This window comes from Melospiza melodia, chromosome 4 (assembly GCF_035770615.1).
Source record: "Melospiza melodia melodia isolate bMelMel2 chromosome 4, bMelMel2.pri, whole genome shotgun sequence".
Taxonomy (NCBI): domain Eukaryota; kingdom Metazoa; phylum Chordata; class Aves; order Passeriformes; family Passerellidae; genus Melospiza; species Melospiza melodia.
In genome coordinates, this window is record NC_086197.1 from 34601661 (window position 1) to 34626683 (window position 25023).

Here is a 25023-nt window from a genome sequence, read left to right on the forward strand (position 1 = left end):
GCAGATTGCAGGAGCCACTTGGGACTATCACACCAGCACAACATGGCACTGCTGCCACCTTGGATCTGGGAACAATCCTGCGTATCGTACATATTCAGGAACCAGCCGAACACTCCCAGCCACAGGCCCCCAAACACAAACAACGGCCCATTTCCCTGGCAAACAAAACTCAGCTGCCCCGCTTCTGGATGGCAGTTTGCAGGAGCCACTTGGGACTATCAAAGCAGCCCGACTTGGTAATGGTACCATCTTGGATCTGGGAACCATCCGGCGTATCGTGGATTTTCAGGGGCCAGCCGGTCATTCCCAGCCATATGCTCCCAAACACAAACCTCGGCCCTTTTCTCTGGCAAACAAAACTCAACTGCCCCTCTTCTGGATGGCAAATTGCAGGACGCACTTGGTACTACAAAAAGAGCCCGACTTGGCAGTGGTGCCACCTTGGCTCTGGGAACCATCCTGCGTATCGAGCATTTTAAGGAGCCAGCCGGCAATTCCCAGCCGTATGCCCCAAAAAGAAACCACGGACCTTTTCTCTGGCAAAAAAAACTCAGCTGTCCCGCTTCTGGATGGCAGATTGCAGGAGTCACTTTGAACCATACAACCAGCCTTACTTGGCACTGGTGCCACCTTGTATCTGGGAACCATCCTGCCTATCGTTGATTTTCAGGGGCCAGCCTACCACTCTCGGCCATAGGCCCCCAAACACAAACCACAGCCCTTTTCTCTAGCAAACAAAATTTAGCTGCCCCGCTTCTGGATGGCAAATTGCAGGAGCCACTGGGTACTACAAAAACAGCCCGACTTGGCACTGGTGCCACCTTGCGTCTGGTTACCATGCGGCGTATCGTGCATTTTAAGGAGCCAGGTGGCCACTCCCAGCCATATGCCCCCAAACACAACCCACGGCCCTTTTCTCTGGCAAACAAAACTCAGCTGCCCCGCTTCTGGATGGCAGAGTGCAGGAGACACTTGGTACTATCAAACCAGCCCGACTTGGCACTGGTGCCACCTTTGGTCTGGGAACCATCCTGCGTATTGTGGATTGTCAGGAGACAGCCGACCACTCTCGGCCACAGACCCCAATCAAAAACAAAGGTCCGTTTCCCTGGCAAAAAAAACTCAGCTGCCCCGCTTCTGGATGGGAGATTGCAGGAGGCACTTGACACTGTCAAAAGAGCCCCACTTTGTACTGGTGCCACCTTGGGTCTGGGAACCATGCTGCGTATCGTGGATTTTCAGGAGCCAGCCGGCCACTGCCAGCCACAGGCCCCCAAACAAAAACCACAGCCTTTTTCTCTGGCAAACAAAACTCAGCTGCCCTGCTTCTGGATGGCAGATTGCAGGAGCCACTTGGTACTATCAAACCAGCCCGACTTGGCACTGGTGCCACCTTGGGTCTGGGAACCATCCTGCCTATCGTGGATTTTAAGGAGCCAGCCGGCTACTCCCAGCCACAGGCCCCCAACAAAAACCACGGCCCTTTTTTCTCGCAAACAAAACTTAGCTGCCTCACTTCTGGATGGCAGATTGCAGGAGTCACTTGGTGTAATCAAACCAGCCCGACTTGGCACTGGTGCCACCTTGGGTCTGGGAACCATCCTGCGTATCGTGGATTCTAAGGAGCCAGCCGGCCACTCCCAGCCACAGGCCCCCAAACAAAATCAACGGCGCTGTTCCCTGGAAAACAAAACACGCCTGCCAACTTTTTGATGGAGTTTGCAGGAGCCACTTGGTACTATCAAACCAGCCCAACTTGGCACTGGTGCCACCATGGGTCTGGTAAAAATCCTGCGAATCGTGGATTCTTAGGAGCCAGCCGGCCACTCCTAGCCACAGGCCCCCAAACAAAAACCTAGGCCTATTTCTCTGGCAAACAAAAGTAAGCTGCCCCGCTTCTGGATGGCAGATTGCAGGAGACACTTGGGACTATCAAACCAGCCCAACTTGGCACTGGTGCCACCTTGGATCTGGGAACCATGCTGTGTATCGTGGATTTTCAGGGGCCAGCCGGCCACTCTCAGCCATATGCCCCCAAACAGAAACCTCGGCCCGTTTCTCTGGCAAACAAAACTCAACTGCCCCTCTTCTGGATGGCAAATTGCAAGATGAACTTGATACTAAAACCGCAGGCCGACTTGGTAGTGGTGACACCTTGGGCCTGGGAACCATCATGCGTATCGAGCATTTTAAGGAGCCAGCCGGCCACTCCCAGCAATATGCCCCCAAAAACAATCCACGGAATTTTTCTCTGGCAAACAAAAATCAGCTGCCCCGCTTCTGGATGGCAGATTGCAGGAGCCACTTTGACCCATCAAACCAGCCCGACTTGGCACTGGTGCCACCTTGCATCCTGGAACCATGCTGCCTAGCGTGGATTTTCAGGGGCCAGCCGGCCACTCTCAGCTATATGCCCCCAAACAAAACCCACGGCCCGTTTCCCTGGCAAACAAAACTAAGCTGCCCCGCTTCTGGATGGCAGATTGCAGGAACCACTTGGTAGTATCAAACCAGCCCGACTTGGCACTGGTGCCACCTTGGGTCTGGGAACCATCCTGCGTATCGTGGATTCTAAGGAGCCAGCCGGCCACTCCCAGCCACAGGCCCCCAAATACAAACAACGGCGCTTTTCCCTGGAAAACAGAACTCGCCTGTCAACTTTTTGATGGCAGATTGCAGGAGCCACTTGGGACTATCACACCAGCACAACATGGCACTGCTGCCACCTTGGATCTGGGAACCATCCTTCCTATCGTGGATTTTCAGGGGCCAGCCGGTCACTCTCGGCCATAGGCCCCAAACACAAACCACGGCCCTTTTCTCTGGAAAACAAAACTCAACTGCCCCTCTTCTGGATGGCAGATTGCAGGAGCCACTGGGTACTATGAAACTAGCCCGACTTGGCACTGGTGCCACCTTGGGTCTGGGAACCATGCTGCGTATCATGGATTTTCAGGAGCCAGCCGTCCACTGCCAGCCACAGGCCCCGAAACACAAACAACAGCCTTTTTCTCTGGCAAAAAAAATTCAGCTGCCCCGCTTCTGGATGGCAGATTGCAGGAACCACTTGGTACTAACAAACCAGCCCGACTTGGCACTGGTGCCACCTTGGGTCTGGGAACCATCCTGCGTATCGTGGATTCTAAGGAGCCAGCTGGCCACTCCCAGCCACAGGCCCCAAAATACACACAACGGCGCTTTTCCCTGGAAAACAAAACTCGCCTGCCAACTTTTTGATGGCAGATTGCAGGAGCCACTTGGTACTATCAAACCAGCCCAACTTAGCACTGGTGCCACCATGGGTCTGGTCACCATCCTGCCTATCGTAGCTTTTCAGGAGCCAGCCGGTCACTCCCAGCCATAGGCCCCCAAAAAAAAACCTCGGTCCGTTTACCTGGAAAACAAAAGTAAGCTGCCCCGCTTCTGGATGGCAGACTGCAGGAGCCACTTGGTGCTATCAAACCAGCCCGACTTGGCACTGGTGCCACCTTGGGTCTGGGAACCATCCTGCGTATCCTGTGTTCTAAGGAGCCAGCCGGCCACTCCCAGCCACAGTCCCCCAAACAAAAACAACGGCGCTTTTCCCTGGAAAACAAAACTGACCTGCCAACTTTTTGATGGCAGATTGCAGGTGCTATTTAGTACTATCAAACCAGCCCGACTTGGCACTGGTGCCACCTCTGGTCTGGGAACCATCCTGCCTATCGTGGATTTTCAGGGTCCAGACGGCCACTATCCGCCATATGCCCCCAAAAACAAACCACGGGCTTTTCTCTGGTAAACAAAACTCAACTGCCCCTCTTCTGGATGGCAAATTTTAGGACGCACTTTGTACTACGAAAATCGCCCGACTTGGCACTGGTGCCACCTTGGGTCAGGGAACCATCCTGCCTATCGTAGCTTTTCAGGAGCCAGCCGGTCACTCCCAGCCATAGGTCCCCAGACAAATACCTCGGCCCGTTTCCCTGGCAAACAAAAGTAAGCTGCCCCGCTTCTGGATGGCAGATTGCAGGAGCCACTTGGTACTATCAAACCAGCCCAACTTGACACTGGTGCCACCTTGGCTCTGGGAACCATGCTGCGTAACCCGGATTCTAAGACGACAGGCAGCCACTGCCAGCCACAGGCCTCCAAACAAAATCAACGGCGCTTTTCCCTGGAAAACAAAACTCGCCTGACAACTTTTAGATGGCAGATTGCAGGAGCCAGTTGGTACCATCAAACCAGCCCAACTTGGCACTGGTGCCACCTTGGGTCTGGGAACCATCCTGCCTATTGTTGCTTTTCAGGAGCCAGCCGGTCACTTCTAGCCCTAGGCCCCCAGTCATAAACCTCGGCCCGTTTCCCTGGCACACAAAAGTAAGCTACCCCGCTTCAGGATGGCAGATTGCAGGAGCCACTTTTCACCATCAAACCAGCCCGACGTGGCACTGGTGCCACCTTGGGTCTGGGAACCATCCTGCGTATCGTGTGTTCTAAGGAGCCAGCCGGCCACTCCCACCCACAGTCCCCCAAACACAAACAACGGCGCTTTTCCCTGGAAATCAAAACTGGCCTGCCAACTTTTTGATGGCAGATTGCAGGAGCCACTTGGTGCTATCAAACCAGCCCAACTTGGCACTGGTGCCACCATGGGTCTGGTAACCATCCTGCCTATCGTAGCTTTTCAGGAGCCAGCCGGTCACTCCCAGCCATAGGCCCCCAGACACAAACCTCGGCCCGTTTCCCTGGCAAACAAAAGTAAGCTGCCCCGCTTCTGCATGGCAGATTGCAGGTGCTATTTAGTACTATCAAACCAGCCCGACTTGGCACTGGTGCCACCTCTGGTCTGGGAACCATCCTGCCTATCGTGGATTTTCAGGCGCCAGACGGCCACTATCAGCCATATGCCTCCAAAAACAAACCACGGCCCTTTTCTCTGGTAAACAAAACTCAACTGCCCCTCTTCTGGATGGCAAATTTTAGGACGCACTTTGTACTACGAATACCGCCCGACTTGGCACTGGTGCCACCTTGGGTCAGGGAACCATCCTGCCTATCATAGCTTTTTAAGGAGCCAGCAGGCCACGCCCAGCCATATAGCCCCAAAAACAAACCACGGACCATTTCTCTTGGAAAAAAAAATCCGCTGCCCCGCGTCTGGATGGCAGATTGCAGGAGCTACTTTGCACCATCAAACCACCCCGACTTGGCACTGGTGCCATCTTGGATCTGGGAACCATCCTGCCTATCGTAGCTTTTCAGGAGCCAGCCGGTTACTCCCAACCATAGGCCCCCAGACAGAAAGCTCTGCCCGTTTCCCTGGCAAACAAAAGTAAGCTACCCCGCTTCTGGATGGCAGATTGCAGGAGCCACTTGGTACTATCAAACCAGCCCAACTTGGCACTGGTGCCACCATGGGTCTGGTCACCATCCTGCCTATCGTAGCTTTTCAGGAGCCAGGCGGTCACTCCCAGCCATAGGCCCCCAGACAAATACCTCGGCCCGTTTCCCTGGCAAACAAAAGTAAGCTGCCCCGCTTCTGGATGGCAGATTGCAGGAGCCACATGGTGCTATCAAACCAGGCCAACATGGCACTGGTGCCACCTTGGCTCTGGGAACCATCCTGCCTATCGTGGATTTTCAGGCGCCAGCCGGCCACTCTCAGCCATATGCCCCAAAACACAAACCACGGCCCTTTTCTCTGGTAAACAAAACTCAACTGCCCCTCTTCTGGATGGCAAATTGCAGGAGCCACTTTGTACTACGAAAACAGCCCGACTTGGCAGTGATGCCACCTTGGGTCAGGGAACCATCCTGCGTATCGATGTTTTTAAGGAGTCAGCCGGCAACGTCCAGCCATATACCCCCAAAAAAAACCCACGGAACATTTCTCCAGCAAGCAAAAATCCGCTGCCCCGCGTCTGGATGGCAGATTGCAGGAGCTATTTAGTATTATCAAACCAGCCCGACTTGGCACTGGTGCCACCATGGGTCTGGTCACCATCCTGCCTATCGTAGCTTTTCAGGAGCCAGCCGGTCACTCTCAGCCATAGGCCCCAAACACAAACCACGGCCCTTTTCTCTGGAAAACAAAACTCAACTGCCCCTCTTCTGGATGGCAGATTGCAGGAGCCACTGGGTACTATGAAACCAGCCCTACTTGGCACTGGTGCCACCTTGGGTCTGGGAACCATGCTGCGTATCATGGATTTTCAGGAGCCAGCCGTCCACTGCCAGCCACAGGCCCCGAAACACAAACAACGGCCTTTTTCTCTGGCAAAAAAAATTCAGCTGCCCCGCTTCTGGATGGCAGATTGCAGGAACCACTTGGTACTAACAAACCAGCCCGACTTGGCACTGGTGCCACCTTGGGTCTGGGAACCATCCTGCGTATCGTGGATTCTAAGGAGCCAGCTGGCCACTCCCAGCCACAGGCCCCAAAACACACACAACGGCGCTTTTCCCTGGAAAACAAAACTCGCCTGACAACTTTTTGATGGCAGATTGCAGGAGCCACTTGGTACTATCAAACCAGCCCAACTTGGCACTGGTGCCACCATGGGTCTGGTCACCATCCTGCCTATCGTAGCTTTTCAGGAGCCAGCCGGTCACTCCCAGCCATAGGCCCCCAGACACAAAGCTCGGCCTGTTTCCCTGGCACACAAAAGTAAGCTACCGCACTTCTGGATGGCAGATTGCAGGAGCCACTTTGCACCATCAAACCAGCCCAACTTGGCACTGGTGCCACCTTGGCTCTGGGAACCATGCTGCGTAACCCGGATTCTAAGACGACAGGCAGCCACTGCCAGCCACAGGCCTCCAAACAAAATCAACGGCGCTTTTCCCTGGAAAACAAAACTCGCCTGACAACTTTTAGATGGCAGATTGCAGGAGCCAGTTGGTACCATCAAACCAGCCCAACTTGGCACTGGTGCCACCTTGGGTCTGGGAACCATCCTGCCTATTGTTGCTTTTCAGGAGCCAGCCGGTCACTCCTAGCCCTAGGCCCCCAGTCATAAACCTCGGCCCGTTTCCCTGGCACACAAAAGTAAGCTACCCCGCTTCAGGATGGCAGATTGCAGGAGCCACTTTTCACCATCAAACCAGCCCGACGTGGCACTGGTGCCACCTTGGGTCTGGGACCATCCTGCGTATCGTGTGTTCTAAGGAGCCAGCCGGCCACTCCCACCAACAGTCCCCCAAACACAAACAACGGCGCTTTTCCCTGGAAAACAAAACTCGCCTGAAAACTTTTTGATGGCAGATTGCAGGAGCCACTTGGTACTATCAAACCAGCCCAACTTGGCACTGGTGCCACCATGGGTCTGGTAACCATCCTGCCTATCGTAGCTTTTCAGGAGCCAGGCGGTCACTCCCAGCCATAGGCCCCCAGACACAAACCTCGGCCCGTTTCCCTGGCAAACAAAAGTAAGCTGCCCCGCTTCTGCATGGCAGATTGCAGGTGCTATTTAGTACTATCAAACCAGCCCGACTTGGCACTGGTGCCACCTCTGGTCTGGGAACCATCCTGCCTATCGTGGATTTTCAGGCGCCAGACGGCCACTATCAGCCATATGCCCCCAAAAACAAACCACGGCCCTTTTCTCTGTTAAACAAAACTCAACTGCCCCTCTTCTGGGTGGCAAATTTTAGGACGCACTTTGTACTACGAAAACCGCCCGACTTGGCACTGGTGCCACCTTGGGTCAGGGAACCATCCTGCCTATCGTAGCTTTTTAAGGAGCCAGCAGGCCACGCCCAGCCATATAGCCCCAAAAACAAACCACGGACCATTTCTCTTGGAAACAAAAATCCGCTGCCCCGCGTCAGAATGGCAGATTGCAGGAGCCACGTTGCACCATCAAACCACCCCGACTTGGCACTGGTGCCATCTTGGATCTGGGAACCATCCTGCCTATCGTAGCTTTTCAGGAGCCAGCCGGTTACTCCCAACCATAGGCCCCCAGACAGAAAGCTCTGCCCGTTTCCCTGGCAAACAAAAGTAAGCTACCCCGCTTCTGGATGGCAGATTGCAGGAGCCACTTGGTACTATCAAACCAGCCCAACTTGACACTGGTGCCACTTTGGGTCTGGGAACCATGCTGCGTAACGTAGATTCTAAGGCGCCAGGCGGCCACTCCCAGCCACAGGCCCCCAAATACAAACAACGGCGCTTTTCCCTGGAAAACAAAACTCGCCTGCCACCTTTTTGATGGCAGATTGCAGGAGCCACTTGGTACTATCAAATCATCCCAACTTGGCACTGGTGCCACTATGGGTCTGGGAACCATCCTGCCAATTATACCATTTCAGGAGCCAGCCGGTCACTCCCAGCCATAGGCCCCCATCACAAACCTCGGACCGTTTCCCTGGCAAACAAAATTAAGCTGCCCCGATTCTGGATGGCAGATTGCAGGAGCCACTTGGTAGTGTCAAACCAGCCCAACTTGGCACTGGTGCCACCATGGGTCTGGGAACCATCCTGCGTATCGTGGATTCTAAGCAGCCACCCGGCCACTCCGTGCCACAGGCGCCCAAACACAAACAACGGCGCTTTTCCCTGGAAAACAAAACTCGCCTGCCAACATTTTGATGGCAGATTGCAGGAGCCACTTGGTACTATCAAACCAGCCCAACTTGGCACTGGTGCCACCATGGGTCTGGTCACCATCCTGCCTATCGTAGCTTTTCAGGAGCCAGCCGGTCACTCCCAGCCATAAACCCCCAGACACAAACCTCGGCCCGTTGCCCTGGAAAACAAAAGTAAGCACCCCCGATTCTGGATGGCAGATTGCAGGAGCCACTTGGTAGTATCAAATTAGCCCAACTTGGCACTGGTGCCATCATGGGTCTGGTAAACATCCTGCCTATCTTAGCTTTTCAGGAGCCGGCCGGTCACTCCCTGCCATAGGCCCCCAGAGAAATACCTCGGCCCGTTTCCCTGGCAAACAAAAGTAAGCTGCCCCTCTTCTGGATGGCAGATTGCAGGAACCACTTGCTACTATCAAACCAGCCCAACTTGGCACTGGTGCCACCTTGGCTCTGGGAACCATGCTGCGTAACGTAGATTCTAAGAGGACAGGCGGACACTCCCAGCCACAGGCCTCTAAACAAAAACAACGGCGCGTTACCCTGGAAAACAAAACTCGCCTGCCAACTTTTTGATGGCAGATTGCAGGAGCCACTTGGTACTATCAAACCAGCCCAACTTGGCACTGGTGCCACCATGGGTCTGGTCACCATCCTGCCTATCGTAGCTTTTCAGGAGCCAGCCGGTCACTCCCAGCCATAGGCCCCCAGACAAATACCTCGGCCCGTTTCCCTGGCAAACAAAAGTAAGCTGCCCCGCTTCTGGATGGCAGATTGCAGGAGCCACATGGTACTATCAAACCAGGCCAACATGGCACTGGTGCCACCTTGGCTCTGGGAACCATCCTGCCTATCGTGGATTTTCAGGCGCCAGCCGGCCACTCTCAGCCATATGCCCCAAAACACAAACCACGGCCCTTTTCTCTGGTAAACAAAACTCAACTGCCCCTCTTCTGGATGGCAAATTGCAGGAGCCACTTGGTACTACGAAAACAGCCCGACTTGGCAGTGATGCCACCTTGGGTCAGGGAACCATCCTGCGTATCGATGTTTTTAAGGAGTCAGCCGGCAACGTCCAGCCATATACCCCCAAAAAAAACCCACGGAACTTTTCTCCAGCAAGCAAAAATCCGCTGCCCCGCGTCTGGATGGCAGATTGCAGGAGCTATTTAGTATTATCAAACCAGCCCGACTTGGCACTGGTGCCACCATCGGTCTGGTCACCATCCTGCCTATCGTAGCTTTTCAGGAGCCAGCCGGTCACTCTCAGCCATAGGCCCCAAACACAAACCACGGCCCTTTTCTCTGGAAAACAAAATTCAACTGCCCCTCTTCTGGATGGCAGATTGCAGGAGCCACTGGGTACTATGAAACCAGCCCGACTTGGCACTGCTGCCACCTTGGGTCTGGGAACCATGCTGCGTATCATGGATTTTCAGGAGCCAGCCATCCACTGCCAGCCATATGCCCCGAAACACAAACAACAGCCTTTTTCTCTGGCAAACAAAATTCAGCTGCCCCGCTTCTGGATGGCAGATTGCAGGAACCACTTGGTACTAACAAACCAGCCCGACTTGGCACTGGTGCCACCTTGGGTCTGGGAACCATCCTGCGTATCGTGGATTCTAAGGAGCCAGCTGGCCACTCCCAGCCACAGGCCCCAAAACACACACAACGGCGCTTTTCCCTGGAAAACAAAACTCGCCTGCCAACTTTTTGATGGCAGATTGCAGGAGCCACTTGGTACTATCAAACCAGCCCAACTTGGCACTGGTGCCACCATGGGTCTGGTCACCATCCTGCCTATCGTAGCTTTTCAGGAGCCAGCCGGTCACTCCCAGCCATAGGCCCCCAGACACAAAGCTCGGCCCGTTTCCCTGGCAAACAAAAGTAAGCTGCCCCGCTTCTGGATGGCAGATTGCAGGAGCCACTTGGTACTATCAAACCAGCCCGACTTTGCACTGGTGCCACCTCTGGTCTGGGACCCATCCTGCGTATCATGGATTCTAAGGAGCCAGTCGGCCACTCCCAGCCACAGGCCCCCAAACACAAACAACGGCCCGTTTCCGTGGCAAACAAAAGTAAGCTGCCCCGCTTCTGGATGGCAGATTGCAGGAACCACTTGGTAGTATCAAACCAGCACAACTTGGCACTGGTGGCACCTCTTGTCTGGTAACCATGCTGCGTATCGTGGTTTCTAAGGAGCCAGCCGGGCACTCCCAACCACAGGTCCCCAAACACAAACAACGGCGCTTTTCCCTGGAAAACAAAACTCGCCTGCCAACTTTTTGATGGCAGATTGCAGGAGCCACTTGGTACTATCAAACCAGCCCAACTTGGCACTGGTGCCACCATGGGTCTGGTCACCATCCTGCCTATCGTAGCTTTTCAGGAGCCAGCCGGTCACTCCCAGCCATAGGCCCCCAGACACAAACCTCGGCCCGTTTCCCTGGCAAACAAAAGTAAGCTGCCCCGCTTCTGGATGGCAGATTGCAGGAGCCACTTGGTACTATCAAACCAGCCCGACTTGGCACTGGTGCCACCTCTTGTCTGGGAACCATGCTGCGTATCGTGGATTTTAAGGAGCCAGTCGGCCACTCCCAGCCATACGCCTCCAAACACAAACAACGGTCCATTTCCCTGGCAAACAAAAGTAAGCTACCCCGCTTCTGGATGTCAGATTGCAGGAACCACTTGTTGCCAAGTTGGGGTGGTTTGATAGTACCAAGTGGCTCCTGCAATCTGCCATCAAAAAGTTGGCAAGCGAGTTTTGTTTTCCAGGGAAAAGCGCCGTTGTTTGTGTTTGGGGGCCTGTGGCTGGGAGTGGCCAGCTGTCTCCTTAGAATCCACGATACGCAGGATGGGTCCCAGACCAGAGGTGGCACCAGTGCCAAGTCGGGCTGGTTTGATGGTGCAAAGTGACTCCTGCAATCTGCCATCCAGAAGCGGGGTAGCTTACTTTTGTTTGCCAGGGAAATGGGTAGAGCTTTGTGTCTGGGGGCCTATGGCTGGGAGTGACCGGCTGGCTCCTGAAAAGCTACGATAGGCAGGATGGTGACCAGACCCATGGTGGCACCAGTGCCAAGTTGGGCTGGTTTGATAGTACCAAGTGGCTCCTGCAATCTGCCATCAAATGTTGGCAGGTGAGTTTTGTTTTCCAGGGAAAAGCACCGTTGTTTGTGTTTGGGTGCCTGTGGCTGGGAGTGGCCAGCTGGCTCCTTAGAATCCACGATACGCAGGATGGTTCCCAGACCAGAGGTGGCACCAGTGCCATGTTGGCCTGGTTTGATAGTACCATGTGGCTCCTGCAATCTGCCATCCAGAAGCGGGGCTGCTTACTTTTGTTTGCCAGGGAAACGGGCCGAGATATTTGTCTGGGGGCCTATGGCTGGGAGTGACCGGCTGGCTCCTGAAAAGCTACGATAGGCAGGATGGTGACCAGACCCATGGTGGCACCAGTGCCAAGTTGGGCTGGTTTGATAGTACCAAGTGGCTCCTGCAATCTGCCATCAAAAAGTTTTCAGGCGACTTTTGTTTTCCAGGGAAAAGCGCCGTTGTTCTTGTTTAGAGGCCTGTGGCTGAGAGTGGCCGGCTGCCTCCTTTGAACCCAGGATACGCAGGATGGTTCCCAGAGCCAAGGTGGCACCAGTGCCAAGTTGGGCTGGTTTGATAGTACCAAGTGGCTCCTGCAATCTGCCATCCAGAAGCGGGTCAGCTTACTTTTGTTTCCCAGGGAAACGGGCCGAGGTTTGTGTCTGGGGGCCTATGGCTGGGAGTGACCGGCTGGCTACTGAAAAGCTACGATAGGCAGGATGGTTACCAGACTCATGGTGGCACCAGTGCCAAGTCGGGCTGGTTTGATAATACTAAATAGCTCCTGAAATCTGCCATTCAGACGCGGGGCAGCGGATTTTTGTTTGCTGGAGAAAAGTTCCGTGGTTTTTTTTTGGGGGTATATGGCTGGACGTGGCCGGCTGGCTCCTTAAAAAGATCGATACGCAGGATTGTTCCCTGACCCAAGGTGGCATCACTGCCAAGTCGGGCTGTTTTCGTAGTACCAAGTGCGTCCTGCAATTTGCCATCCAGAAGAGGGGCAGGTGAGTTTTGTTTGCCAGAGCAAAGGGCCGTGGTATGTGTTTGGGGGCATATGGCTGAGAGTGGCTGGCTGGCCCCTGAAAATCCACGATAGGCAGGATGGTTCCCAGAGCCAAGGTGGCACCAGTGCCATGTTGGCCTGGTTTGATAGTACCATGTGGCTGCTGTAATCTGCCATCCAGAAGCGGGGCAGCTTACTTTTGTTTGCCAGGGAAACGGGCCGAGATATTTGTCTGGGGGCCTATGGCTGGGAGTGACCGGCTGGCTCCTGAAAAGCTACGATAGGCAGGATGGTGACCAGACCCATGGTGGCACCAGTGCCAAGTTGGGCTGGTTTGATAGTACCAAGTGGCTCCTGCAATCTGCCATCAAAAATTTGGCAGGCGAGTTTTGTTTTCCAGGGAAAAGCGCCGTTATTTTTGTTTAGAGGCCTGTGGCTGGTAGTGGCCGCCTGTCCTCGTAGAATCTACGTTACGCAGCATGGTTCCCAGAGCCAAGGTGGCACGAGGGCCAAGTCGGGCAGGTTTGATAGTACCAAATGCATCCTGCAATCTGCCATCCAAAAGCGGGGCAGTTTACTTTTGTTTGCCAGAGAAACGGGCCGAGGTTTGTGTCTGGGGGCCTATGGCAGGGAGTGACCGGCTGGCTCCTGAAAAGCTACGATAGGCAGGATGTTTACCAGACCCATGGTGGCACCAGTGCCAAGTTGGGCTGATTTGATAGTACCAAGTGGCTCCTGCAATCTGCCATCCAGAATCGGGGCAGCTTACTTTTGTTTTCCAGGGAAACGGGCCGAGGTTTGTGTCTGGGGGTCTATGGCTGGGAGTGACCGGCTGGCTCCTGGAAAGCTACGATAGGCAGGATGGTGACCAGACCCATGGTGGCACCAGTGCCAAGTTGGGCTGGTTTGATAGTACCAAGTGGCTCCTGCAATCTGCCATCAAAATGTTGGCAGGCGAGTTTTGTTTTCCAGGGAAAAGCGCCGTTGTTTGTGTTTGGGCGCCTGTGGCTCAGAGTGGCCGGGTGGCTGCTTAGAATCCACGATACGCAGGATGGTTCCCAGTCCCAAGGTGGCACCAGTGCCAAGTCGGGCTGGTTTGACACTACCATGTGGCTCCTGCAATCTGCCATCCAGAATCGGGGCAGCCAAATTTTGTTTGCCAGGGAAACGGTCCGAGGTTTGTGTCTGGGGGACTATGGCTGGCAGTGACCGGCTGGCTCCTGAAATGCTACAATAGGCAGGATGGTTCCCAGACCCATAGTGGCACCAGTGCCAAGTTGGGATGATTTGATAGTACCAAGTGGCTCCTGCAATCTGCCATCAAAAAGCTGGCAGGCGAGTTTTGTTTTCCAGGGAAAAGCGCCGTTGTTTGTGTTTGGGGGCCTGTGGCTGGGAGTGGCCGGCTGGCTCCTTAGAATCCACGATATGCAGGATTGTTCCCAGACCCAAGGTGGCACCAGTGCCAAGTCGGGCTGGTTTGATGGTGAAAAGTGGCTCCTGCAATCTGCCATCCAGACGCGGGGCAGCGGATTTTTGTTTCCATGAGAAATGGTCCGTGGTTTGTTTTTGGGGGTATATGGCTGGGCGTGGCCGGCTGGCCCCTTAAAAAGCTCGATATGCAGGATGGTTCCCTGACACAAGGTGGCACCAGTGCCACGTCGGGCGGTTTTCGTAGTACAAAGTGCGTCCTAAAATTTGCCATCCAGAAGAGGGGCAGTTGAGTTTTGTTTGCCAGAGAAAAGGGCCGTGGTTTGTTTTTGGGGGCATATGGCTGAGAGTGGCCGGCTGGCCCCTGAAAATCCACGATAGGCAGGATGGTTCCCAGACCAGAGGTGTCACCAGTGCCAAGTCGAGCTGGTTTGATAGTACTAAATAGCTCCTGCAATCTGCCATGCAGAAGCGGGGCAGCTTACTTTTGTTTGCCAGGGAAATGGGCCGAGGTTTGTGTCTGGGGGCCTATGGCTGGGAGTGACCGACTGGCTCCTGAAAAGCTATGATAGGCAGGATGGTGACCAGACCCATGGTGGCACCAGTGCCAAGTTGGGCTGGTTTGATAGTACCAAGTGGCTCCGGCAATCTGCCATCAAAATGTTGGCAGGCGAGTTTTGTTTTCCAGGGAAAAGCGCCGTTGTTTGTGTTTGGGGGCCTGTGGCTGGGAGTGGCCAGCTGGCTCCTTAGAACCCACGATACGCAGGATGGTTCCCAGACCAGAGGTGGCACCAGTGCCAAGTTGGGCTGGTTTGATAGTACCAAGTGGCTCCTGCAATCTGCCATCAAATGTTTGGCAGGCGAGTTTTGTTTTCCAGGGAAAAGCACCGTTGTGTGTGTTTGGGGGCCTGTGGCTGGGAGTGGCCAGCTGGCTCCTTAGAATCCACGATACGCAGGATGGTTCCCAGACCCAAGGTGGCACCAGTGCCAAGTCGGGCTGGTTTGTTAGTACCAAGTGGTTCCTGCAATCTGCCATCCAGAAGCGGGGCAGCTGAATTTTGTTTGCCAGAGAAAAAGGCTGTTGTTTGTGTTTCGGGGCCTGTGGCTGGCAGTGGACGGCTGGCTCCTGAAAATCCATGATACGCAGCATGGTTCCCAGACCCAAGGTGGCACCAGTGCCAAGTCGGGCTGGTTTGATACTACCAAGTGCGTCCTGCAATCTGCCATCCAGAAGCGGGGTAGCTTAATTTTGTTTGCCAGGGAAACGGGCCGTGGGTTTTGTATGGGGGCCTATGGCTGAGAGTGGCCGGCTGGCTCCTGAAAATCCACGCTAGGCAGCATGGTTCCCAGATGCAAGGTTGCACCAGTGCCAAGTCGGGCTGGTTTGATGGTGCAAAGTGGCTCCTGCAATCTGCCATCCAGAAGCGGGGCAGCTTACTTTTGTTTGCCAGAGAAATAGGCCTAGGTTTTTGTCTGGGGGCCTGTGGCTAGGAGTGGCCGGCTGGCTCCTTAGAATCCACGATACGCAGGATGTTTCCCAGACCCAAGGTGGCACCAGTGCCAAGTCGGGCTGGTTTGATAGTACCAAGTGGCTCCTGCAAACTCCATCAAAATGTTGGCAGACGTGTTTTGTTTTCCAGGGAACAGCGCCGTTGATTTTGTTTGGGGACCTGTGGCTGGGAGTGGCCGGCTGGCTCCTTAGAATCCACGATACGCAGGATGGTTCCCAGACCCAAGGTGGCACCAGTGCCAAGTCGGGCTGGTTTGATTACACCAAGTGGCTCCTGCAATCTGCCATCCAGAAGTGAGGCAGCTAAGTTTTGTTTGCCAGAAAAAAGGGCCGTGGTTTTTGTTGGGGGCCTGTGGCTGGGAGTAGCCGGCTGGCTCCTTAAAATCCACGATAGGCTGGATGGTTCCCAGACCCAAGGTGGCACCAGTGCCAAGTCGGGCTGGTTTGATAGTACCAAGTGGCTCCTGCAATCTGCCATCCAGAAGCGGTGCAGTTGAGTTTTGTTTGCCAGAGAAAAGGGCCGTGGGTTGTGTTTGGGGGCATATGGCTGGGAGTGGCCGGCTGTCTCATTAAAAAGATCGATACGCAGGATGGTTCCCAGACCCAAGGTGGCACCAGTGCCAAGTCGGGCTGTTTTTATAGTACCAAGTGCGTCCTGCAATTTGCCATCCAGAAGAGGGGCAGTGGAGTTTTGTTTGCCAGAGAATAGCGCCGTTGTTTGTGTTTGGGGGCTTGTGGCTGGGAGTGGCCGACTGGCGCCTTAGAATCTGTGTTACGCAGCATGGTGCCCAGACCAGAGGTGGCACCAGTGCCAAGTTGGGCTGGTTTGATAGTACCAAGTGGCTCCTGCAATCTGCCATCCAGAAGTGGGGCAGCTTACTTTTGTTTGCCAGGGAAACGGGCCGAGGTTTGTGACTGGGGACCTATGGCTGGGAGTGACCGGCTGGCTCCTGAAAAGCTACGATAGGCAGGATGGTGACCAGACCCATGGTGGCACCAGTGCCAAGTCGGGCTGGTTTGATTACACCAAGTGACTCCTGCAAACTCCATCAAAAAGTTGGCAGGCGTGTTTTGTTTTCCAGGGAACAGCGCCGTTGATTTTGTTTGGGGGCCTGTGGCTGGGAGTGGCCGGCTGGCTCCTTAGAATCCACGATACGCAGGATGGTTCCCAGACCCAAGGTGGCACCAGTGCCAAGTCGGGCTGGTTTGATTACACCAAGTGGCTCCTGCAATCTGCCATCCAGAAGTGAGGCAGCTAAGTTTTGTTTGCGAGAAAAAAGGGCCGTGGTTTTTGTTGGGGGCCTGTGGCTGGGAGTGGCCGGCTGGCTCCTTAGAATCCACCATACGCAGGATGGTTCCCAGACCCAAGGTGGCACCAGTGCCAAGTCGGGCTGGTTTGATAGTCCCAAGTGGCTCCTGCAAACTGCCATCCAGAAGCGGGGCAGCTGAGTTTTGTTTGCCAGGGAAATGGGCCGTTGTTTGTGTTTGGGGGCCTGTGGCTGGGAGTGTTCGGCTGGTTCCTGAATATGTACGATACGCAGGATTGTTCCCAGACCCAAGGTGGCACCAGTGCCAAGTCGGGCTGGTTTGATGGTGCAAAGTGGCTCCTGCAATCTGCCATCCAGACGCGGGGCAGCGGATTTTTGTTTCCATGAGAAATGGTCCGTGGTTTGTTTTTGGGGGTATATGGCTGGGCCTGGCCGGCTGGCTCCTTAAAAAGCTCGATATGCAGGATGGTTCCCTGACACAAGGTGGCACCAGTGCCACGTCGGGCGGTTTTCGTAGTACAAAGTGCGTCCTAAAATTTGCCATCCAGAAGAGGGGCAGTTGAGTTTTGTTTGCCAGAGAAAAGGTCCGTGGTTTGTTTTTGGGGGCATATGGCTGAGAGTGGCTGGGTGGCCCCTGAAAATCCACGATACACAGGATGGTTCCCAGATCCAAGGTGGCACCTGTGCCAAGTCGGGCTGATTTGATAGTACTAAGTAGCTCCTGCAATCTGCCATCCAGAAGCGGGGCAGCTTACTTTTGTTTGCCAGGGAAACGGGCCGAGGTTTGTGTTTGGGGGCCTATGGCTGAGAGTGACCGGCTGGCTCCTGAAAAGCTACGATAGGCAGGATGGTGACCAGACCCATGGTGGCACCAGTGCCAAGTTGGGCTGATTTGATAGTACCAAGTGGCTCCTGCAATCTGCCATCCAGAAGCAGGGCAGCTGAGTTTTGTTTGCCAGAGAAAAGGGCCTTGGTTTGTGTTTGGGGGCATATGGCTGGGTGTGGCCAGCTGGCTCCTTAAAATGCACGATATGCAACATGGCTCCCAGACCCAAGGTGGCACCAGTGCCAAGTTGGGCTGGTTTGATAGTACCAAGTGGCTCCTGCAATCTTCCATGATCACGTGGAGAAATACTTTCTGGTTTCAGCCTCATGCTCTTTCTTCTCTCCCTCAACTTCTCTATCACCTCTCATCTGGTTCACATGCGCTGTCTTCAAGGTCCACAGGCTACTTTTCACAGAATCTTCTGGCCTGATGAAGTAAGAATGATGAATAGAACAGAGCTGGGATCTATTTTCCAGTTTGGATAAAATGCATTCTGCACACAAATCCAAGGAGAACGGGCTGCCCCGATGCCCAGAAAATCTTTCACTCCTGCTAGTGTTCTACGTCAACCGCAACTTAGTCTGAAAGAAAAGCTTTTTCTCTGAGAGCATCTGAGAGGTTTGCATGAAGCACTGATATCTGACATATGCAATTTTGAATAGGAGAGGAAAAAGAAAATGGCAAGGAGTTTTTAATTTTAGTGGTTTCAATTTTAATTTCCGTGCACTTTTTCAAAACTTGTCAGCTCAAATGCCCATCAACATCTTTTAGTCATCTGTAAGTCAGTATTCATATAAAATGTGCTTCAAATCCAAAGAATTTCAAATTTGCACTCCAAGCTTCTATGCCTAGATTTATGATTTCCTACACATATTAGATGAAAGGAAGGCCTTTTTTACTGTGGGAGTGCTGGAACACTGGAACAGGTTGCCCAGAGAAGTTGTGGGTGTCCCATCCCTGAAAGTATTCAAGGTCACCTTGGACGGGGCTTGGAGCAGCAACAAAGGAGAAGCTTGATGGTAGAGAAACAAAGTTGGACTATAGAAGAAACTCGGATTGAAGTATAGGATCAAGTTTTCTCTCAGCTCTTGGGGTAAATTCAAAGTTGTACAAAATGACATTTATCTGTGCTATTCACTACTGTAACAGAAAGTTTCATGAAAACTGTACAGAAGATAGTAAATTTTAAAAGAGATAAGAATTACAGCATAAAATCCATGGGATAGGTTACAACATGAGACACTCTCTAAGAGAAAATCTCTTTGTTTCAGCACTTCATCGGGGTAAGATTTCATGAAGTGCCAAAGAAGGCGGCAAAATATCATTCGGGACATTATTTACTGGAATTCAGCCTGGCCATTAGTAGGAACTGCCTTTGAACATATCATGTAGATATACCACACACACTTTCCCTTCACTGAAAAATTACTGTTTACAACAAATAAGCAATTGACGATCAAAATTGATTGAAAGCATCTTAAACATGTCAAGTATTTCATTGTAGATGATCTGTGATCCAAATGCTTCTTCCACCTTCGAGAGGGACAGAAGAATTCTTCCATATCATGATGGTTTAAAATTGTATCAACCAATGTTTTCTGCTGAAAAGATATCATCTATTTTTTTCTATTTTTGGAAGAAAATATTCCTAGACATACAACAGGTGAGAACTAAGTAATTTTAAAGAAACAAATGAAATGAAAATATTCTGTAAATAGAATGAAATGAAAAGCTGTGTTTTAAATAGGAGCTAAATATTAAACAGAATTTTTGTACCAGGCATTTGAATTACTGCACCAGCTCTTTTGCCCATCAAGAGAGGCATTTAGCATTTCAGTCTTTTCCAAGGTGTTCATGATCTGCTATGCTGATCTCTGTGTGTGCCTAGGTGTGTGTGGAGGGGGGGGCATATGAAGGGGAGTGTGTATGTTTGCTTTACAATTGTTGTGGCAGATTCATGCCTCAGCTCCACATTTTGTTTTAAAAAGGTCACACCGAGTGGATATGAAGTTTACTATCAACAAGAGATCGATTCCCAAATCATCCATTTGACTCTCCCTTATAAATCATGTGCTTTGTTGCATATTTTATCAAATATACTTTCAAGCCAGATGGAGGAAGGAGGATGTGGGAATCCCTCCACCATCTTGCAACTTTTATGTAAGTAGGTTTTCAAGAAAATCATCATTTCTCTTTTAAATATGTCTGGAACAGGCATGATGGTAGTGTCAACCTGTTGGAGTTTTTGTTGCTGGAAGAAGTTGTACAAAAGGATTGGTTTTTACATTGACCAGTTACTGAATCAAGCGCAGGAATACATTGGAAATTTAGCTGGGGGTTCCTTTTCCCAGCAGACTACTTCTAGAACGAGCTTGTACACTGAAGCTGACTCTTTTGCTCTCTTTTTGTTTCTTTCCTATTTTCTTGGCTTCTTTGCCACTATCTAGACAATTTTGGAACTTTGTTCCCAACTAAAATGGTTTCAATAGTCTGATTGTGATCATACATTTTTACAAGGAATTTTTAAAATCTTTCCTCGAGTCCAGAAAGTCAAGGACTTAGATCTTTTTCTTCCCTTATCAATATTGCCATGAAATTGATAAATAAAGACCAACTCTTTATTTTTGTTTTTAACCCACGTAGATAATTCCCATCCATTAATCCATTTTGTGGACCAATAGCTGCCATTCTGATGGAAGCTGTCACTTCTTAACAACAGGCATTCTGTGACTATGTTGACTGCACTTTGGGTGAAGATCCTAACTGGTCTTAGATATACATAGGGAGAAATTTGCTCAGCCAGTGTCAGTCTTAAGCATGCGTATCAGAAGATCTTTCTAGAGCTGGGAATTTTCCCATGAAAGGGATTCAGTTAGGGAAGAGACACTTGTGCCAGAGTTTTACATTCTTCTTGAACACTGCTTAAGGAACTTAGATGCCATGTCCATTTGGATCTCTGTCTGCACAGAACTTTGTCATGCCAGCGCTTTGAAATGCATCTTGAAGAGAATTCACTAGCACAGAATGAAAGAGAGTGGAAGGGGTTGGTGGGGCTAACCAGGCCCAACCCCCCTGCCTAAACCAGGATACCTAGAGCCTCTTGCCCAGGATTCTATCTGGGTGTACTTTTAATGTCTTCAAAGATCCAGGCTCCACAATCTTTCTGGGCAGTCTGTGCCGTGGTTCAGTCACCCTGACAGTAAAGAAACATTTACTGATGTTCAAAGGCAATCTCCTGTATTTCAGTGTGTGCCCACTGCCTCTTGTCTTTTCCCTCAGCATCACTGAAAAGACACTGATTCCCTCCCCTTTGCACTATTGCTTCCATATGTATGTGTGATGCCATGTAGAGGTATGTCAAAAACCTCCCTGAAGCCCAGGCAGATAATATTCCCTTCATCTACCAGTCAAGTTGATTCATCAGAGGAGTTTAAAGTGATGTTCAGCATGAAATTCCCCTGAAAAATCATGCTAACTACATTATTTGGTCATCTGTCATGTGCCTGGCAAGGATTTCCAGGAAGAGCTGCTTCATCAACTTCCTGGGGATAAAAAAGAGGCTGGCTGGTTTGTACTATGGCGAGTCCTCTTAATTGCCTTTTTTGAAGATGGGTGTCATTTGCTAACATCCACTCTTTAGCTCCTCTTCTCATCTACACCTCGGCAAAAAGCTTTTCCACTATGTCTGGCTAGGAAAAACTGTGCCAGCACAGAAAACATCTCCCATCGTGTTCTAGAAGTTGCACGGATGTCTGCCAAGTGTTTGGCAGGAAGAAAAGAAAAGTTGTCCAAAACAGCTTCCAATCGAATGTTCCTGTGATTGGAAAAGTCAGGAGAGTGCAAAGGTACTGTTTTCTATCAGTTGGCAAGGTGCGCACACAATCCCAGTGTTGTACAGCTTGCTTCTTCACCTTCCCGAAGCTGCCGCTCTCGCCGGCTGCCGGAGCCCAAGAAGCGGCTTCTTCGCGCAAAGACGATTGTGCCGCTCACAGTGCTCTCCTTAGCGCGGCTTCTGCCGAAAGACGCCCGGCAGCGGCTCTTACCTCCGGAGAGCATCCTACCTTCGTCTTTAGCTCCTCTTCTCATCTACACCTCGGCAAAACGCTTTTCCACTATGTCTGGCTAGGAAAAACTGTGCCAGCACAGAAAACATCTCCCATCGTGTTCTCGAAGTTGCACGGATGTCTGCCAAGTGTTTGGCAGGAAGAAAAGAAAAGTTGTCCAAAACAGCTTCCAATCGAATGTTCATGTGATTGGAAAAGTCAGGAGAGTGCAAAGGTACTGTTTACTATCAGTTGGCAAAGTGCGCACACAATCCCAGTGTTGTACAGCTTGCTTCTTCACCTTCCCGAAGCTGCCGCTCTCGCCGGCTGCCGGAGCCGAAGAAGCGGCTTCTTCGCGCAAAGACGATTGTGCCGCTCACAGGGCTCTCCTTAGCGCGGCTTCTGCCGAAAGACGCCCGGCAGCGGCTCTTACCTCCGGAGAGCATCCTACCTTCGTCTTTCGCGTCTTTTGTAGTCTACATCTTAGCAAAACGCTTCTCCACTATGTCTGGCTAGGAAAAACTGTGCCAGCACAGAAAACATCTCCCATCGTGTTCTAGAAGTTGCACGGATGTCTGCCAAGTGTTTGGCAGGAAGAAAAGAAAAGTTGTCCAAAACAGCTTCCAATCGAATGTTCCTGTGATTGGAAAAGTCAGGAGAGTGCAAAGGTACTGTTTTCTATCAGTTGGCAAGGTGCGCACACAATCCCAGTGTTGTACAGCTTGCTTCTTCACCTTCCCGAAGCTGCCGCTCTCGCCGGCTCCCGGAACCGAAGAAGCGGCTTCTTCGCGCAAAGACGATTGTGCCGCTCACAGTGCTCTCCTTAGCGCGGCTTCTGCCGAAAGACGCCCGGCAGCGGCTCTTACCTCCGGAGAGCATCCTACCTTCGTCTTTCGCGTCTTTTGTAGTCTACATCTTAGCAAAACGCTTTTCCACTATGTCTGGCTAGGAAAAACTGTGCCAGCACAGAAAACATCTCCCATCGTGTTCTAGAAGTTGCACGGATGTCTGCCAAGTGTTTGGCAGGAAGAAAAGAAAAGTTGTCCAAAACAGCTTCCAATCGAATGTTCCTGTGATTGGAAAAGTCAGGAGAGTGCAAAGGTACTGTTTTCTATCAGTTGGCAAGGTGCGCACACAATCCCAGTGTTGTACAGCTTGCTTCTTCACCTTCCCGAAGCTGCCGCTCTCGCCGGCTCCCGGAACCGAAGAAGCGGCTTCTTCGCGCAAAGACGATTGTGCCGCTCACAGTGCTCTCCTTAGCGCGGCTTCTGCCGAAAGACGCCCGGCAGCGGCTCTTACCTCCGGAGAGCATCCTACCTTCGTCTTTCGCGTCTTTTGTAGTCTACATCTTAGCAAAACGCTTCTCCACTATGTCTGGCTAGGAAAAACTGTGCCAGCACAGAAAACATCTCCCATCGTGTTCTAGAAGTTGCACGGATGTCTGCCAAGTGTTTGGAAGGAAGAAAAGAAAAGTTGTCCAAAACAGCTTCCAATCGAATGTTCCTGTGATTGGAAAAGTCAGGAGAGTGCAAAGGTACTGTTTTCTATCAGTTGGCAAGGTGCGCACACAATCCCAGTGTTGTACAGCTTGCTTCTTCACCTTCCCGAAGCTGCCGCTCTCGCCGGCTGCCGGAGCCCAAGAAGCGGCTTCTTCGCGCAAAGACGATTGTGCCGCTCACAGTGCTCCCCTTAGCGCGGCTTCTGCCGAAAGACGCCCGGCAGCGGCTCTTACCTCCTGAGAGTGGCAGCTTCGGGAATGTGAAGAAGCAAGCTGTACAACACTGGGATTGTGTGCGCACCTTGCCAACTGATAGAAAACAGTACCTTTGCACTCTCCTGACTTTTCCAATCACAGGAACATTCGATTGGAATCTGTTTTGGACAACTTTTCTTTTCTTCCTGCCAAACACTTGGCAGACATCCGTGCAACTTCTAGAACACGATGGGAGATGTTTTCTGTGCTGGCACAGTTTTTCCTAGCCAGACATAGTGGAAAAGCGTATTGCTAAGATGTAGACTACAAAAGACGCGAAAGACGAAGGTAGGATGCTCTCCGGAGGTAAGAGCCGCTGCCGGGCGTCTTTCGGCAGAAGCCGCGCTAAGGAGAGCACTGTGAGCGGCACAATCGTCTTTGCGCGAAGAAGCCGCTTCTTGGGCTCCGGCAGCCGGCGAGAGCGGCAGCTTCGGGAAGGTGAAGAAGCAAGCTGTACAACACTGGGATTGTGTGCGCACCTTGCCAACTGATAGAAAACAGTACCTTTGCACTCTCCTGACTTTTCCAATCACAGGAACATTCGATTGGAAGCTGTTTTGGACAACTTTTCTTTTCTTCCTGCCAAACACTTGGCAGACATCCGTGCAACTTCTAGAACACGATGGGAGATGTTTTCTGTGCTGGCACAGTTTTTCCTAGCCAGACATAGTGGAAAAGCTTTTTGCCGAGGTGTAGACTACATAAGACGCGAAAGACGAAGGTAGGATGCTCTCCGGAGGTAAGAGCCGCTGCCGGGCGTCTTTCGGCAGAAGCCGCGCTAAGGAGAGCACTGTGAGCGGCACAATCGTCTTTGCGCGAAGAAGCCGCTTCTTGGGCTCCGGCAGCCGGCGAGAGCGGCAGCTTCGGGAAGGTGAAGAAGCAAGCTGTACAACACTGGGATTGTGTGCGCACCTTGCCAACTGATAGAAAACAGTACCTTTGCACTCTCCTGACTTTTCCAATCACAGGAACATTCGATTGGAAGCTGTTTTGGACAACTTTTCTTTTCTTCCTGCCAAACACTTGGCAGACATCCGTGCAACTTCTAGAACACGATGGGAGATGTTTTCTGTGCTGGCACAGTTTTTCCTAGCCAGACATAGTGGAAAAGCTTTTTGCCGAGGTGTAGACTACATAAGACGCGAAAGACGAAGGTAGGATGCTCTCCGGAGGTAAGAGCCGCTGCCGGGCGTCTTTCGGCAGAAGCCGCGCTAAGGAGAGCACTGTGAGCGGCACAATCGTCTTTGCGCGAAGAAGCCGCTTCTTCGGTTCCGGGAGCCGGCGAGAGCGGCAGCTTCGGGAAGGTGAAGAAGCAAGCTGTACAACACTGGGATTGTGTGCGCACCTTGCCAACTGATAGAAAACAGTACCTTTGCACTCTCCTGACTTTTCCAATCACAGGAACATTCGATTGGAAGCTGTTTTGGACAACTTTTCTTTTCTTCCTGCCAAACACTTGGCAGACATCCGTGCAACTTCTAGAACACGATGGGAGATGTTTTCTGTGCTGGCACAGTTTTTCCTAGCC